The sequence below is a fragment of the Suricata suricatta genome, chromosome 9, assembly GCF_006229205.1.
Source record: "Suricata suricatta isolate VVHF042 chromosome 9, meerkat_22Aug2017_6uvM2_HiC, whole genome shotgun sequence".
Taxonomy (NCBI): domain Eukaryota; kingdom Metazoa; phylum Chordata; class Mammalia; order Carnivora; family Herpestidae; genus Suricata; species Suricata suricatta.
Window position 1 is genome coordinate 100182302 of NC_043708.1, and position 13623 is coordinate 100195924.

General features: G+C 44.3%; 1 protein-coding gene and 1 non-coding gene across 4 annotated transcripts in view; one reads left to right on the forward strand and one right to left on the reverse strand.

Annotated features, from left to right (window-relative positions):
• Window positions 1-13623, forward strand: part of TLN2 (talin 2) — a 368445-nt gene that overhangs the window by 51580 nt on the left and 303242 nt on the right. The window lies entirely within an intron of this gene.
• Window positions 10071-10173, reverse strand: LOC115303266. Its single transcript, XR_003913957.1, has one exon. It is a non-coding gene; the product is annotated as a small nucleolar RNA U13 (small nucleolar RNA).

Consider the following 13623-nt stretch of genomic DNA (forward strand, 5'->3'; position numbering starts at 1 on the left):
TGTCTGTATATATCATATACACCTGTATGTATTTTAAAGCATAAGTTATCACATACTCTGTTTACTTCTGGGTGTTTTGCTCTATATTTCTTGGTTTTTGCAAATAAAGCCCTGGTTTTATTTTTTAATTTATTTTCATTTTATTGATTTTAGAGCACATGTGCATGAGTGGGGGAGAGTGGCAGAGGGTGAAAGTGAGAGAATCTCAAGCAGTTTCCATGCCCAGTGCAGAGCCTGACACAGGGCTCAATCCCATAACCCTGGAATCATGACTTGAGTTGAAATCAAGAGCTGGATGCTCACCCAGCTGAGCCACCCAGGCGTCCCTAATGGCCGCTTTGTCTTCTGTCATGTGGACGCATCCTAACTTCCCTCGTTCCCTATTGATAGACAATCTTTTGGTCTCTCATACTTGGTGGATTCTTAATGAACATGCATGAACAAATAGTATATGGCATTTATGCGAATTTGTTATAAAATAAAATTGTAACAATAGAACTGTAGAGTTTACAGCTTGATAAACAATGCCAATTTTTTCTCTTTGGAGGAAAGATGTAAAAGAATTCTCATTTTCCAGTCCTGTATCCATATTGTTGGAAAGACAAAGATGAAAATGTCTAACAGATGAAAAAGTGTCCTGCTGTAGTTTTAACATGCATCTTTCTTATCTGTGGGATTGAACATCCTGAAGAATTTCTTTCCTTTCCTTGTTATGCGGTCATACTTCTGTGCTTTTTTGTTGTTGCTGTTGCTGCTGTTAGGTTGTTGGTTTATTTCTTGTCCATTTGTTGGAGCTCTTAATAAGAAAGTTCTTTGTGAGAGTTGCAAGTAATTTTTCCTAGTTTATCATTAGTCACGGAATTAATATATAGTGTGTATTGCCATATATATTGAAAGATTTTTTAAGTGTTCATTTACTTTTTGAGAGAGAGAGAGAGAGAATGAGAATGAGTAGGGGAAGGGTAGAGAGGGAGACACAGAATCTGAAGCAGGCTCCAGGCTCTGAGCTGTCAGCACAGAGCCTGATGTGGGACTTAAACTCATGAGCCATGAGATCATGCCCTGAGGTGAATTCAGACTGAGCCACCCATGTGCCACTGCCATGTACATTTTAGGAGATGGAGTTGAGTTTATCCATTTTTTCTTATATGACTTACAGTTTCTGTGTCCTATTTGGGCCTTCCCCACTCAAGTTGTTAATGTAAGACTCCCCCCCCCCCCGTGCTAGAATGGATTTGCTGTTCAGCTCTGAATCATTTCTCCAAGCTCAGGAGTCCGTAGCTTAGGTGGGGCCTCAGGTGAGTCTTCTGAAGCTGCTCCCTTTAGGAGTCGTCGTCTGAAGAGTCTAAGCTGCTTTGAAGAGTATTCACTGGGAATGGTTTGACGCTAAATGACCTTTCATCAGGCCATTGGGATGATAGGCGGTGCTCCTACCCAGCCACCAGCCAGCTGTTTAACAGCCCCTTACAGCATGCCATGTGATTGTCCCTCTTGCCAGTTGTGATCTTGTCCTGCGCAGTAGGGTCCAGAACAGCCCCTGAAATATGCTACGAAGAGAGACCAAATTTTTTTTTTCATTTTTTTAATTTGAAGAACATTGTTCTTGCTCCGCATGGTCAATACTGATGGGACAACAGGACCCTGCATCCTTGTTCTTTGGTTTTGTGGCTTTGATGTTTTGATTGAGCTGCAAAGGCTTGAATGTGGGGTTTTAGCAAGGTTGCTTACCTGCTGTGTGATCTTGGGCAAAACAATCAGCTTCCTGAATTGGATGTTCCTCAGAAAATGAGGAATTTTGATGCTGCACAGTTGTGAAGGTAAAACGAAGTAGTGAGTCTGACAGTTGTCCTTCAGCTGTACTTAGGCCAGGTACGCAGGGACTGTTAACTGTGTGACCTCTTGGGCCCAGGACCGTGCCTTTTGAACATTTACGAGGTTCTGAAGCAGGTGGTCTGATTCTCATGTTGAGCAACTTTGAGGGAGGTGAGCCCGGGAAAGCTGCTGGGCTGTGTTCTTTGGGCTCCATCTGCTTTCCCTTCCCTTCCTTCTGACAGTGATCCATTCCAGCTTTCATTTAGTTATGGGCCCTGATTCAATTTTTAGACTCTCAGGATCATTTTAGGCATATATTTAGAGAGACTAAGATAATTAGCTGGCTTTTGGTCTGAGAATATTCTTCTTTTTCACCTCATTAATTATTTAGCAAGAAAGTTTGCCTCCTGTGGGCAATGCTTAGAGGATTTGAATCATGACAATATTTATGTCTTCATGGGTGTTTGCTGATATTAGCACCAGGCTGTCCGCTACCCTGGCACTCTGCCCAGGCAGGGAAGTTGGTCTTGATGTCCTGTAGTCTGTGGGCACCTATTTAGAAGGACCCCATGCCGCGAGCCCTGTGAATTACTAAGAGTTAGTGATGTGACAAGAGTTCCATTCCAGTGGTTTTGAGGTTCAGGTGACGACTGTCTGCTTATGGTGTGAAAGCATTTGCTGTTGGTTTTGATTAATGGGATCTTGGTCTCCTGACTTTGGGATGGTGCATGTGGGGCTTCCCAGATGTCAGTGTGGACGTCAGTCACTGGGGAGAAAAATGCAGATTCTGATTGAGCAGGTCCAGGCTGGGGCTTGAGTGTCTCCATTTCTAACCTGCTCACAGGTGGGAGGTCCAAGGACCTCACATTGAGTGGAAGAAATCAGCAGTCAGTAAGAGCTCCATTTAAAGCCTGGCTCTGCCTATTCAGCTGTGCCACCTGTGTGCCTTAGTTCTCTTGTTGGTCTTCTTTGTAATGATAGCGACAGTGAGATTGAGAGGGATGATATATGTAAAATGTGCAGGTGGACTGATATTAGTGTTCCTCCCACTGGATGGTAGAAACACCAACAATTGGATCATTACCAAAATGTATCAGACCAATAACTTTTGGACAAGTCCAGAGGCTTACTATTTGAATAGATTTTAAATACCAGAAGAAAGATCTTGAGTATTAAGTAATGCCTGTGGTCAAAATGTTTTTTCACCTAACACTTGTTTATTTATCCTGTTCTGAGATCTCAGGAAAATCTATCTACATAAACACCCTGCACTGGCCAGTATAATCTAGCAGTGTTTGGTCAAAGTAGACATTAATGAGGATTAGAAAAATTAGGTCTCCTAATTTGATATGTAGAAACTGACTTTATTTAGTTTTTGATTTATTAGAGTGCATAGGTGGAGAAGGGCAGAGGGAGAGGGAATCTCAAGCAGGCTTCCTGCTAAACATGGAGACTGATGTTGGGCTCGAACCCGTGAACTGTGAGATTGAGACCTTAACCAAAATCAGGAGTCTGGTGCTCAACTGACGGAGCCACCCAGAGGCCCCTGAGTTGTAATTTATTTTTTAGTATCCTCTTTTCTTGGGATCATGTTTGTGATTTTGATAGAGACAGTGGCCTGTGTAATTTCTAGTACTGTACAGGGTTTAGGAAACATGGGTTCTAGACCTGTCTCTACCACTGGTTGGCTCTGTGGCCTTGGCTAGTACAATAACTCTGAGCTTTAGTTTTATCCTTTGCTCCATAGAAGCTCCGGGAGGGTAGAGGCCTGTCTGCCCAGTTGACTGCTAGGTTTTATGCAGAGTGGATGCTCAGTAATTGTGGTCCAAGTGAGGGAATAGGTTAAGTCTGATTTAATGTGCATTTCCTCCTCCAGGGATCCTACTCGGTTTCTGACCCAAAAGATTTGGAGTAAGACCTGAGATGCTCCGTCGGTAGCCTGTTCAAGATGATGCCCATGTAGGTTTGTGCATCACCCTTTGAGTAGCACAATGCCTATAGATGAGATGATCTGCTCTGCTTCACCTGCAGATCTTTGTAATGTTTTGCTGAAGGTCATTTTCTAAATACAACTTGTTCAGTGAAACTGACCAGTAGTCTCTGCGCTCTGTTATCGCCGAAGAACTGTCTGGTTTAGCTTCAGCAGTGGCTTTCAAGTCTCTGTTTATTTATTTCACTTTTCTTTAGAACATGGTCTCAAAGCAGCAGCACCTGGGAACTTGTTAGAAATGCAAATCCTGGGGTGCTTGCGTGGCTTAGTCCTTTAAGCATCCAACTTTGGTTCACATTATGATCTCATGGTTCGTAAATTCAATCCTGTATCAGGCTTCCCACTGTCAGTGCCAAGCCTGCTTGGGATTCTCTCTCTGCCTCTCCCCAACTTGCTTGCATGCACATGCATGCTCTTTCTCTCTCAAACAAAATGAATAAACTTTATAAAAAAAAAAAGGAAATGCAGATTCTGCGGCCCCAGACCTAAGAAAACGCCAGGCTGTGGTCAAGAATCTGTGTCTGGGAACCACTGGTCCAGGAGATGTTGAGGGTTGAGAACTACAGCCCTGGTTTGCAACCTACCACCAGGTTTGCAGGCAATGCTGTATGCTCCTGGTGGGTAGCACGGCATCTTTTGTTTGGCTTGTGGGCCATGCGGGTACCAAACAAAGTTGATAGACCAAAAAAGTAGATTTTAGTGAACCTCCCTAAATGCTCGGAAGGTAGGCGAAGGTGTGATGATTCTTGTTGGAAGCCACGTTTTATGGATACGGGTTTACATCCCTTTGGCCTGGTTTTTCTTTCTGTTCTGGGAATGGGGAGATGGGGTTGCCTGTTGAAATCACCCGTGTAGTTTTAAAAACTGTAGATGCTCAAGTCCCACCAGTGGTTCTGATGTTCTTGATCTGCGGGGGCAGCCTGGGCAGCCAGAGTTTTAAAAACTCCCTGGGTGATTCTAGTATTTAGTGAAGATTAAGAATTACTAGAATAAGTGAATGCATCACTTGTTGTTTTTTCCTCTGTATGTTTTACATTTATTTTTAATTTCCACTCAATAACTCTGTTGTGTGTATGTGTATGGGTTCTGACAAATGCATAAAGTTGTGAAATCACCACCATGCTCCATTCCTACCGTTTGGTTTTCGTAAACATGCTTGTGGAGTTTTCTTCCTTAAATTGACAAACAGAAACACATGGCCTTCGCTTGATTTGTGTCATCATTGTTTTTGTTGCTGTTGCTTGCTGTCTCAGTCGGAAATCGTATCCTCAAATTAGTGTTGCAAGACTGTTGCCTCACACGCACTTGCTTTGCAGTTTAAAGACCCTCTTAATTAGGGGTGTGAGGAGTTGGGTAGCATTTGTAACTACAAATGCTCAGGCCCCAATCCAGACCAGTTACACTAGATTACTAGTTAAGTAAAAGCCCAGGCCTTGGTTTTTTTTAAGGCTGCCCAGGTGTTACTAATGGACAGCCAGGCGTGGAATCACTTCATGATTGTCCCTTAATTTTTTTTTTTTAATGTTTATTTCTGGGAGAGAGAGAAGGACAGAGACAGAGAAGGAGACAGAGACAGAGAAGAAGCAGGGGAGGGGCAGAGAGAGAGAGAGACACAGAATCCGAAGCAGGCTCCAGGCTCTGAGCTGTATCAGCACAGAGCCCAATGCCAGGCTCAAACTCAAGAACTGCGAGATTATCATCTGAACCTAATTTGGATGCTTAAATGACTGAGCCACTGAGGCACCCCTGATTGTCCTTTAAAATGCCTTATGAGCCCCAGATCATGGGCTCTGGTCAAGGTCTGTATCCCTTTTCTAAGTCATAAGTGCTTCTGATATTTTATTTTTTTCTTTTGTGGCACCTGTTTGGGTGCTTTTTTGAAAAGGATTCTAAGAAAATGATTTCCTGATTATTGAGAATGGTTGGAGATACATGAATTTTGTATTTTCTTCCTCTTTGGGGTGAAATACTGTTGATTGTCACAGTACACTTGTTGTCCCTCTTTGGGCCGTCTGCACAGCTGTGTGATTGTGTGGATGTCTGTGCAGTGGTGGAAGGGAGGTCAGCTCACTGCTGTTCACACTCACCTGTGCTTTCACTGTGGGAGAGAGGGAAGTGATGCATGCATGCTCTCTGTCTAGGGCTTTATTAAGTTCATGGAATGCTTTCCTGACCAATCTGTTGATGCTGGGGTATTGTTTTTTAAAAGATGTTTTCTAGGGGCACCTGGGTGGCTCAGTCAGTTAAGCATCCAACTCTTGGTTTTGGCTCAGGTCACGATCTCACAGTTCTTGGGTTTGAGCCCTGTGTTGGGCTTTGCACTGATAACATGGAGCCTGCTTGGGATTCTCTGTCTCTCTCCGTCTCTGCTCCTCCTCCCCTGCTTGCTCTCTAGCTCTCTCAAAATAAAAAATATTTTCTAAATAGTAGTATAAATAAGTAGTTTCTTGACCTCTAGGACTGACAGCACCTTGATTTTCCTGTCTGGGCTAATCTTCCCACGGTGCTTATTTAATCCACAAGCTGAGCCTGTTGACCCAGAGGGCATCAGCTGCTGGAAGGTGAAGTAATGCCATGCTCTATGTAAAGTTAATATTAGAAGATTCTCTCACTGTAGGCTTAGAACTTAGCCATTTCATGGCTAAGGCCACTGAGCCTCAAGGGGAGAAGTGACTTACTTGCTCAGTTCCTCAGCTGGGCCTCATTCCTAGCCTACTGTCCTGCATCATTTTTTTACCCTGTGATTGGGCTCATTCAAAAGGCTAGATGATGGATGATAAGGGTCCAAAAGCTAGTTCTAAAGGGATAGTTCTGTCAACGTCAAGCTTGGCTGATGACTTGGCTCCTGTATTGAGGGGATTTTTTTGGTCTTAAGAGCCCACTTCAGACATTCAATCAGGGCACCCTTGCCTTAGGATGGTGTTCAGGAACCTCCTAAATGTCTTTACTTTCACTCTCTCCAGCAATTCTGCCTTTCCCAGGCCTTGAACACCAGCCTGTCTGTTGTTGTTACCCTTTGAATGTAACCTCTGTTCTTTAACCAAGAGTTTCAGGAGACAGTCATTAACGGCTGTGTGGTATTGAGCACCTAGGAGCATTTCTGCACCGCTACCTCGAATTCCTCCAGGTCCCCTCCCAGCAAAGTCTCGTTACCAGTGTTCTGTGTTAGATGTAACAGTTGGTCCAGGGCTTCAGAAATGTGAGATTGGAACTCACTTGTGTCAGATGAATAAACTGGTGGCGAATTTTGGAACAGGGAAGTCTTTTCAGGAACGTGTCCTTACAGAAGCAGATTCTGTCTTCTGTGGTTTGAGGTCCTCCCTCCCTGGTTTTAGGTTTGGGGGTCTTAGTTGGGTTCCTACATTCACATGGTTCCATGTACAATTCCTAAGAGACCAAAAGAGGGACGTTTTACCTGTAAATTAAAAGATTAGATTCTACCTTCTGACCCCTTTCTGTGGGAAGTAAAATATGCCTACTTGACAGATTTAGGCCATTTGTGAATCAGTAAACATAGGATTGTCACTCTGACAAATTGTTAGAGCTTCTGAGAACAAATGGAATGCTTTAAAAAAATCTGGGGGAAGTTCTATCCAATTTGATGTACTCTGGAGAGAGGGTGAGTGCTTTATAATCTGCTGATTACCATAATAAAACATCTTTATTTTTTGGGGAAACGTAAAATGACAATAGACCTTAAACTACGGTATCCTGTGGCTTGCCTCTGGTGGGGAATTAAGGATGGTTGAGTTGTGATGTGTAAAGAGAATACCAGTTGAATCTAAATCTTAAGGCAAACCCCATAGTAGAAAGCATCACTTACTTTTGGGGAAAGAATTGATGAATTTCCTCTTCCTGGTGCTCTGGTACCAACCATGTATCCCCCAACCTCCCCACCCCACCCCAACCTTAGTCAGATTTTAGCTAGACCAGTTCCAAGGCAGGGCTGACATACGTGCTTTCTCAGAAGCGTCTTCGTGTTCATACACGTGTCACGTTTGGGATGTGGAGAGAGAGGTCCTGTTGTGTGTGTGCCAAGAATGGGTGGTGGGTGGGGTTTGGACCTGGACTAGTACAAAGACTGCTGCTTTGACTAGTCTTTGGGGATGGCAACAGTGGCATTTCTAACACGTGCACCACTGAGTAGGCCCAGGTCTGGAAAAGGATTGTGTCCGTGTTGGGGGTGATAGTGCACCTTTGGTGGGGAGGCGTTGGTGAAGGGGTAAGAAGTCTGTAGCTGGTTTCAAACAAGGGCATGACAGAGGGTGTGATTAAAGTCAGCATCACCATGAGAACAGGAGCCAGGGGGAGCACAAACCTGTCTATTGAAAACCTGAACCCTGGGGTTAGTAGCCCCTGTGGAACTGGAAGGAGAGAGTACCAGTGCATGGTGGGTAGTTAACTCAGGGGTTCATTCCCTCACTGGGTCATCCAGGCATCTAAGCACCCACTAGCCATGAAGTTCTTGGGAGAGATTTTTAAAAGTTGAAACTATGCTCCCTGCTGTCCATCTGGTCATCATCTTACCCGTTGGCCAGCTTGTTTTATTCAATAAACATAATCTGAAGCCCTACGTGTCAGGCCCATTGTTATGCCCAGGACACTAAAGAATGAGCAAAAGTAAATATTTGGGCTTAACTACTGGACTCCAACTGTTTACTGTGCAGATATGTATAAATAGTCATACTCAAACTCAGTCCAAATGAACTTATTGTGTGTCCTGGGTTTCCATTAAACTTAACAGCAAAAAAAAAAAAGTAAAAATGAGTAAATGCTTCTTAAGAAGCATTCTGTAACAGTGGGGGTGGGGTACTTAGGAACCAACCCCTGTAAAATGTGGTAGGTGTGCAGAGAGAGAGGTGTACAAGGTATTACAGGATCACGGAGGCGTAGCACTCAACTGGGTCTTAGGGCGGGATCACGGAGGGCTTACCGAGGGAGGTAAAGAAAGGAATGGTAGCCAGAGGCAGGCTGCTTGGTGATGCTGGTGGGTGGTGTTAAGAGGGAAGGTCTCTCAGTCAAAGCATAAGAGGTAGGAAAACACTTGGAGGCTGGGAGCTCACTGTAGAACTCACAAGATGTTCCATGTTGATGGGGTATTAGGATTGTGAAAAACTGGAGAGGTAAGCAAAAGCTAGAATGTGGCAGGCCTTTCTGCCTGGGGGCAGTAGTTTGGATTTGATCTTGAAGGGGTTTAGGTAGTGGGTTCATAGGGGCACAGTGCATGATCTAGTTGGAAAGACAAAATTAACACACTTCTAGGGAAAATCACCAGTGAGTTCAGTGCCAAGATTCATTTGTATGTTCCTAATGGGATTATGGAGGAGGGGAGGGGTTCAGAGATGATTTCCTGATGTTTGAGATATGGAACCTCCATTCGGCTGTCCCGTGGATGTTTGCTGTGGTCATTGTTGAGGACAGAACAGAGACAGATGCTGTTCTTACTCAAGGAAGGGGAGATGGGCAGGTTTCAGGAACCAGGTCAGAAGCTGATGAAGTCAGAATTATGAGGTTGACTCCCATTTTTGTCCAGGCTTGTTGACCTGATTTGCTGATGCGTTTTTGGTGCTGGGGGCGAGGGCCACTGGTGAGAAGTAGGTAGAGGGAGTCCAGATCCATTAACAGTCTACCTGCACGGGGGACATGTGCGGCTGTGTTATAATGTTTCATAACGACTGTTCTCCATACTTCTCTGTGTGTTTAAAATTTTCCATAATTCAAAAAGCATAAGGATAATAGCTTCTTGGGTTTGTGTGAGAATTCAGTGAGAGCTGATGCAGGTGAAGACTTCGCACAGTGCTGTGCTTGCGGTGTGTTGGTTCTTGCCATTTCTGGCCACTCTCTTGGCCAAATTCCACTCTTCCTTCCCCAGTCTTATTTTTTGCTCTTGATCTCCTTGACTTTCTTGGCCCTTTCTCTCATTTCTGCCCTTGGAAGTTGCCCCATGGATTTCAGACAGTCGGATTTTTCTGGTTTTGTCCCTGGATTGTTCTGGCAAGGGCATGCCTGTATCTCTTCCACTTCCCTGGCTCATCTTGCCCAGGGAACCATCTCTACTGACCAGTCCCAGTCCTAGCGTCCACCCAGGGGTCCGCCTGCTTGACGGGCACCTTACTTGTTCAGATCCCTCCTTGTAGAAACCATGTGGGGGCGGGTGGGGAGGTAGTGAGGGGCAGCGATGGGCAGACAATGAGCCAAACACGGCACAGCTGATGACATCCTCCTTTATACAGTGGTTGTCTTCTTATACTGTCTTTTCCCCCCTCCACCACAGATGGGTACCATGCCAGGGTCATGACAGATTTTAGGGAGGTACATGCCATACAGTGGCGTGAATACCTAGTCATCATACTTGTGAACTACAAAAGGATCTATAGTGTCCTATTCTTGTTTACACATACCTATAAACTCTGTGACTCTGTGCCTGTGGACATGATTATTTAGATACTTATTACAGTTTCAGGGACGCTGTTTCCTTTTTGTATTGAGCCAGTATCTGTTACTTTCAACATTTTTAATCTGTACTTCTGGCTGCTCTAGCTGCTTTGCTAAGTTGCAGATTATTTAGAAACAATTTGTGTAATATACTAGGTGAAAAGATTATTGAGAGGAACCTGGTGATGGATCCTTCCATAAAGAAGCACAGAATACCCGAGTGTCTGGCTGGCACAGTCAGAAGAGGATTTGACTCTTGATCTCAGTGTTGTGAGTTCGAGCCCCACGTTGAGTGTACAGATGACTACAAAAATTAAGTAAACTTAAACAACAAAAAAGCATAGAATATTTACGACTTGGGGAGTCCCAGACAGCATCGGCTCTTCTCACTTGTTTATCGGTGAGATGTCCTTTTGAAGTAAATGTTACATCCCTTTTTACTTTTCCGCTGTCACACATCAAATATTATTCTAGAATTCTTTTGCCAACAAAAGAAAACCTACCCCAAACTGGTTTAAACAATAAAGGGGATTTAGTGGTTCTTGTGACGGAGAAATCCAGCCATGGGATGGGCTTCAGGTATGATTCATTCCAGAGACGCACACTAGCATTAGGGATCTGGTTCCATGTCTCTAGGATTCTCTTGGCTCTGCTTTCCTCTGTATGGTGGCCTCCACTACAGATGAGCTGTCGACAACTCATGGACTCACAGGTACTGTGGGAGTTCTAGGTCTTGGGAATGAGTGCTGCATCACCCCTGGAAGAGCCCACCAACTTTGAAACAGGGTTAGTGGGAGTCTTGAAATTCACTAGAGCTGGAGGTTGAGGGTGTGTGTCTTCCTTCTACCAATCCTTGTGCCCAGGGGAACAGATGCCACTGCTGGGCTAGACCCTAGGCTTTGCAGCCCAAAGCTGAGAAGTGAAGTCAGCCTGTTTAGAAGCACAAATGCAAGCAGACACTGTTAGGAGGACATGAGTACTAGGGAGGCCATTCACAGGTGTCCACTTCAGGGACACTGGCCTGGGGTTTACATGTAGTGCCCTCTATCCAATTTCAGAGCCTTTTAATCCATATGATACCTCATTTAAAGTTGCTTTCTCCAAAGCACTGTTTGATAACCTTCACTATCAGTGTTCCTGTGGAAGCCTTGCGTCTTGTTCTTTTGCACGTTGCTGTCTAGGAGCATGACTTCGTCCACATCATCTAACTGTTGAGGAACTCAGTATGCTCAACTCTAACATAGGGTGATTGGGCTCCATTAATTCATCCTATATTTATTGAATGCTTGTTATGCCAGGCTCTGTGTTGGGGACTGTGATTATCATTGTATACAATGTAGACATGGTCTCTGCCGTTACAGGGCTTGTTTTGACTAGTGGGAGGGCCAGGCATTAATTAAATGGTGTAAGATGGAGCATCTGATACATGCCTGGTCCTTGGCAAGTATTTTTTGAACCAATGAAATAATTACACAAATGCATAATTTTATGCTATGTTCAGCACTCCTATGGGGACTCATGAGAGCCTGAATGGGGAGGACTGCTAGGAATGAGAAGAGAACTAAGAGTAGGGTTTTGGGAATGTCCATATTCAGAACCTGGGGATGGTGTGAAGGGCAGTGTGGGTGCTTTGAGCTCCCGTGTAGCCTATGGGATGCTGACGTCCTTCTAGTCCTACAATATCAGAGCTAATGAGGAGTCCTGTCAGGTCCCTTTATGCTCTTTCTCTCTTAAAAAAAATGAGGAAAGTTACCTGTATTGCTTTCTGTAGTTCTTTGAGTTGGTTACTCCCCACCTGAACCCATTCTTCTTAATGTTGAATACTCCAGGTTTTCAATTCCTTAAAAATAATATTCCTTGAAGAATGGATAAAGAAGGCATGGTGTATATGGATACAGTGGAACATCGTTTAGCCACAAGAAAGATGGAAATCCTGCTGTTGGTACCAACATGGATGGACCTTGAGAGTATTATGCTAAGTGAGATGAATCAAGACTAATACCATCCACTCTCACTTACATTCGGAATCTGCTAAAATTCAGCTCAGAGAAAAAGAATAGAATGGTGGTTGCCTGGGGTTGGGAGGTGGAAGAAATGGGGAGATGTTGGTCAAGGGGTACAAACATTGAGTTATAAGAGGAACGAGTTTTGGGTAGCCAAGCTGCAGCATGGTGATGAGCATCAACAACACTGTGTTATAGTGAGATTTCAAAAAATGTTGCTTGTTCTTCTAGGCCTTCTAAAAATGTGAAAAGGTTCTAGAAAGTGGAAAGGTCTGCCCCGTAGTAGGTGTGTATTGGGTGGTCCCAGCCCAGCTTGGTGACTCTTCACCACTCCCCATTCTGTCCGGGAGTTCAAAGCACCTCTTTTCTGAACTCAGAATGCTGCTGCTTTCTGGGGCCTCTGTGTCTCCAGCCTCTTTTCATGAATCTTTCCCAATATTCTGAGCACTGAGAACCAGGAAGGAAGGCATCCGGTTTACCATGCATTCCTAGAACAGCCTCTTGCCACATACACCCAAAGAAAACTGTGTGCAGCATGGACACAAAGGGTCATGTTTTCCTGAAAAGGATAAACCTAAGTTCCACAGCCTTGCAACGATTCCAGGCTCTGCTCTGCTTGGGACATTGGCCATTTCCTGGAGTACCCATTCCAGTGTTAGCCTCCTACCCTCTGACCATGCACATTTTGGAGGGGAGGAGAACCTTTATAAAGCAAGTTTAAGTATAGATAACAAAACAAATCTCCGTGGAGATTGAGAGATGGCTTCAGGGAGTGGCTCACTGGGTGTGTTATGGCTTTTCTATTACTGGCTGATGCGTTTAGGAAATTTGCAGGGTGGTACATTGCGTTGCTCTTCCTCCCACATGTTGCTTGTTGAAATAATGATTAAGATACTGGAGGAGTCCCCATTCTTCTGTAGAGGAGGAAAGAGGGAAAGAGTGGGGGAAAAGGCAGATCTAAAGGGTTGGGAACATTTTTAATGAAGTAATCTCTTTGTAACCCCGTATTTGCAGTGTGGCGTGTGTGTGTGTGTGTGTGTGTGTGTGTGTGTGTGTGTAGATGTCTTCTTGCTTGACTTTCTTGAAGACTTGCAGGCATAGCAGAGGGTGCAAATATTTGGAAAATTGGCATATCCTTTTTTCGTGCTCAAGTCACTCAGGAATAGTTGTGCCCTATTGCCAGACAGAGACCTTCATAAAATCCCTGTGCCTGTGCACAAGGGAAAGAGAATCATCCAAGAGTCCTTGTGCAACTCTAACCTGGTTGCATGCATTGACAGTGTTTGGTTCTAATCAGGCACACTGATTTGTTTCAGAGATAACAAGAATGTCACCTGTAAGCTAAGGGTATTTGTGTCCTAGACTGATCGTGTCGTCCTTTCG